This window comes from Panthera pardus, unplaced genomic scaffold, assembly GCF_024362965.1.
Source record: "Panthera pardus isolate Hobbes unplaced genomic scaffold, ASM2436296v1 HiC_scaffold_24, whole genome shotgun sequence".
Classification (NCBI taxonomy): Eukaryota; Metazoa; Chordata; class Mammalia; order Carnivora; family Felidae; genus Panthera; species Panthera pardus.
In genome coordinates this window covers 41,835,767-41,840,358 of record NW_026526810.1, presented here as the reverse complement: position 1 = coordinate 41,840,358, position 4,592 = coordinate 41,835,767, and the positions used below count along the sequence as shown (strand labels likewise).

Genomic DNA, 4,592 nt, shown 5'->3' with positions numbered 1-4,592 from the left:
GCCCACAATGATGAAGTCTTGGGGTGATGGTGGGGTGATCCGGAGACAACGGCCAAGAAAGAATTCTTGAAGATGTCTTTGGTGCAAAAAGGTGATTTTATTATAAAGCATGGGGACAAGACCCATGTGCAGGAAGGGCTGCACTGGGGTGATAGGTAACTGATTAGATACCCTCAGGTTGTGAAGAGGTTAGGGATAGAGTAAGTCTCTAAGGTATTTTGGAAACAGGGTTTCCAGGATCTTGAGGGATTAGCTGTTGCCAGGGAAATGCCATTTATTACCGGTTAGTAAAACCTGAGTCACGGAACCATGGAGATGTGTATCAGAGGGGCATAAGCCTGGAGTATGATTGACAGCATGTATCTTGGGAGTTGAGATAAAGGAAGTTTTCAAAGGAATTTTTATATTTTAAAGTAGACTTACAGGATCCTCAAGGTTGGAATAATGTTAAGCTAAGATTCTCTTTTGCCCCTAGCAAAGTGTCATCATCAAGGCAGCTGAGCTCCTATTGGGAGGTCACTCTGCCTGTTTCAAGAACTAGTCAATGGGAATTTAATTTTTCACTTGCCTTAGTTTCCCACATTACCATGTCAAGTAGTTAAACCCTTTCCTTTGTTCTTGGGTAGCCAGGAGTATCCAAGAAATATCACATACTCCACCAGTGAACAGGGGGTACTGTTAGCCTTTATTTTGCCCTCAGCTTGCCCCACACTCCTCATCAACAATACCTAGAAGAGTTCCTGACACATAAATATATATTCTATTACCAATGAATATTTAACATTCTTTTTCACCATTTTGTATAATATGCAATTATATGAAGATATCATTTTAATTGGTTGCTTATTGATAGACATTTGTTTCCTACCTTTTGGCATAACAAGTATCTTTATATTACTGGTGGGAGAGTCAGCATTGTGTGAATGGAGGTCTCGGTTCTTGGACTCTCCTCGAGAAATATTTATCTGAGGATCTGCACTCCAATAAAGATAGCCTGGAGGAATGTAGCGAGAGGAAAGCAGTTTATTAAGGGCAGCAGTTTATTAAGGTGGGAGAGCAGTATGGCCTAGAGGTGGCAACTGCACTGAGGCTAGAGGGGTCCTTTCTTTGTGTATAAGCAGTCTTAGGTCACAGAGGGAGAGGTCTCTAATGGAGGCTGCTTCCAATCAGTTGGGAAATTCCTCCCACAGGTTGTGAGGGGGAGTTTTTGACCCTACAAGGTTTGTACCAAAACATTCATTGCAGCCTCCCCCCACGCCCCCCCCCCCACCCAATACTTCACTCTCAACCAAGAGACTGAAAATTATTTTATCCTTATTTACTCTTCTGCTCTTATTCCCATCAACAATTATAGAAGAGCCTCACCAGTCCTCACAAGCTATTTACACAATTCCTTCCCAACTCTCAGTTTTATCCTGCTATTTGAACAAGAAATTTCCTGCCCTTCTCACTTACATGGTCACCCAGCTTCCCCTTCTAACCTTTAATGTCAGAGGCCACATCCCTCATCCATGTTCTTAATACCATACCCTAATGTTTCATCTGAGACTTGTTCGTTTCAACCTATGAGCATATTCAGTGTTTCACATTAGATTGAATGGACAAGTAGCCAGTCTCCAAAGTTTTTTTTTCTTTCAAATTATAACAACAGAAAACATGAGAAAGGAAAGATATGTATTCTACATCCAATAAGTTGAGCTAAAATCTTAAAATACTTCTTTACATTTATCAAGCTTGAGACCTATGATTCCTGAATCTGAAAATAGATGTCTTTTATCATTACTGAAACCTCCTCAGCTCTTTTCTTTGCATGTATTGCCTCTTTTATTTTCTCTAATTTCTTCTTCTAGAATTCCCATTGGACATAAATTGAAGCTTTTATCTTTCCTCTATATCTCTTCTCTCATACTTTATCTCTGAAATCTATATAATTTTCTCTGACCTGGTTTCTAGTTCAATAATTCTCTCTCCAACTGTGTCAAACTTGCCATTTAACTTCTGACCGTTAAGTTTTCAGTATCAATCGCTACGTTTTTCACAATGGAAATTTTTTTCATTCAGACCAATATTGTAGCTATAATAATGACTTCTTTTTCCAGATGTTTCAATTCCTTTTATGTTTGTAATTATCTTAAACATTTTTACTTTGTGGTCCGCATCTGATTACTATATTATTTAAAGTCCTTAAGTGTAAAATATTGCTGTTTTTGGTTTACTGACCCTGGGTCATGATTGAGGATGAGGGAGTGGGCAAGGAATGGGTTTTTATTCATAATTGTGAGTTCATCCTTAGTAGAGTGTTTTCTGTAAGAGTCCTGTAAAGTGTGGGTGGAGATGTTCCCTCTGAAAAGATTTTGCTTTGCTTCTACCAAGTAGTCCAGAGGAATTACCAACCAAAAATCACATTTTTATGTTAATTTCTTAGCTTAGCCATTCTCAGACAAAAAATAGGATAAACTTGAACCGCAAACCTGTGTAAAAGGTTATAAATTTTTCAGGAGATACTAAAACATAGACTGGGCCCTGGCTTTCTGTGTGTTTGGGGATGGGGGCATTCTCCATTCCAGTGCCCTACATCCACCATACCCAAGGCTTTCTCTCCTAATGGCAAGTAGTCATTAAAACCAAGCACCTTACGTGGATCCTGAGAAACAACAGAAGACCATGGAGGAGGGGAAGAGAAAGAAAAAAAAAGAGAGGGAGGGAGGCAAACCCTAAGAGACTCTTAAAAACTGAGAATAAACTGAGGGTTGATGGGGGTTGGGAGGGAGGGGAAAGTGGGTGATGAGCACTGAGGGGGGCACCTGTTGGGATGAGCACTGGATGTTGTATGGAAACCAATTTGACAATAAATTTCATATAAATAAATAAATAAATAAAATGTAATAATAAAAAACCAAGCACCTTGACTACTAATACTGACAAAATGAAACCAAAAGCAAACCACACTCAATATCAGGTTGTTCTAAATTCTCTCTGTTGCTGCCATTGTTGTTGCCATTGTTTTTGTCAGTTTTGTGGGGGAAAGGGAAAGTTGCAGGATATTTCCCTTACTTTGAGAGACCAACACTGTATTTAAAAAAAAATATGTTCATTAGTCCTCTCTTCAGCGGCACATATAGTAAAATTGGAACAATACAGAGAAGATTAGCATGGCCCCTGTGCAAGTCAACACGCAAATTCGTGAAACGTCCCATATTTTTTATAAAAACAGGGAGGGGGACAAAACAGAAGAGACTCATAAATATGGAGAACAAACTGAGGGTTACTGGAGGGGTTGTGGGGGGGGGGGAATGGGCTAAATGGGCAAGGGGCAATAAGGAATATACTCCTGAAATCATTGTTGCACCATATGCTAACTAATTTGGATGTAAATTTTAAAAAATAAAAAATAAAATTAAAAAAATAATAAAGTATAAACCACAATACTCTGAAAAAATATGTTCATTATATTTTATACAGCATTATTTAAATGTTTTAGAGTGGAAGAATTTCCCAGTTATATAGTCACCAATGTTGCCAAAAATAGAAGACCTGGAAACACCATACAGAAATTTCCATTTTATAAAAATGCCAATCAAAACACTCCTTCTGGAACATTTCTTGGATTGTTAGTGATCTTGACATCAACTCCAAAAGATCAGAATGTACTTCTCAGATTTCCTAATTTCTCATAACCAATATAGACTTACAGATGAGCCTAAACATTTTTGAAGCTGTTTTTATTTTCAAATTCTATTCCTCTGTTTTTGAACATTGACTCCTTTTTGAAAACTTGTTCCCTTCTGCTGCTGCTTAAGTCCTTTATGCAGTCCACCAATAACCTACTATGTGCCAGGCCCTTTTCTGTGTAGTGACAACACAATTTTGAAGAAAGCTGCCCGAGTCCCATTTGTCATGGAGTTTATGTCTTAATGGACGGAGACAAACATGTAACTGAATCAAGTGGTGCTGAGTGACATATATAAAATCAAAGCAGGTAACAAGGAAGAAAGCAACAATCTGGTTGGGGCCATGAGGACAAGTGACTGCTATTTTACAAAAAGTGGTCACTAAAGTCCTTTGCACAAGGTGACACTTGAACCGTCTTAAAGGATAGGAGAGAGAGTCACGCAGATATGTGGAAGGCTAGCTATTCCAGATCAAGGGAACAGCAAATATTCCTGAAGCAGGAACACACTTGACTGCTCCAAGGAGACCAGTGTGCCCACAGGATAGTGAGTGAGGGGGACAATGACAGAAAATAAGGTCAGAGTCCATCTCCCCACATATTCTTTCCGTATCCAATGATGATACCCCCTTCCTGATGTCTCTTGCATCCATCTCTCAGGTATAATATTAATTCAGGCTCTTACCATCCTTGTTTTGCTCACCAGAGACTGGCCAGTACAACACTGCCTGCACTGTAGGTGTTCTATAAATGTTTGGTGATAATGTACTTGAATTACCTTCTCCAGAACCTGTTGTCTTGGCTGGCTCCTCATCAAACATCTAATGAAATTTGTATCCCTGAATTTAGTTTTCTCTAGTATTCTAACTTCTTCTTTGAAACTTTACTGTGATAGGAAATGAAATTATATTCACACACAAAC

At 38.8% G+C, this 4,592-nt stretch overlaps 1 non-coding gene across 1 annotated transcript; it reads left to right on the top strand.

Annotated features, from left to right (window-relative positions):
• The first annotated feature begins 3,097 nt into the window (after nucleotides 1-3,097).
• On the top strand, nucleotides 3,098-3,203 carry LOC128773142 (U6 spliceosomal RNA). Its single transcript, XR_008417424.1, has one exon. It is a non-coding gene; the product is annotated as a U6 spliceosomal RNA (small nuclear RNA).
• Nucleotides 3,204-4,592: the final 1,389 nt, after the last annotated feature.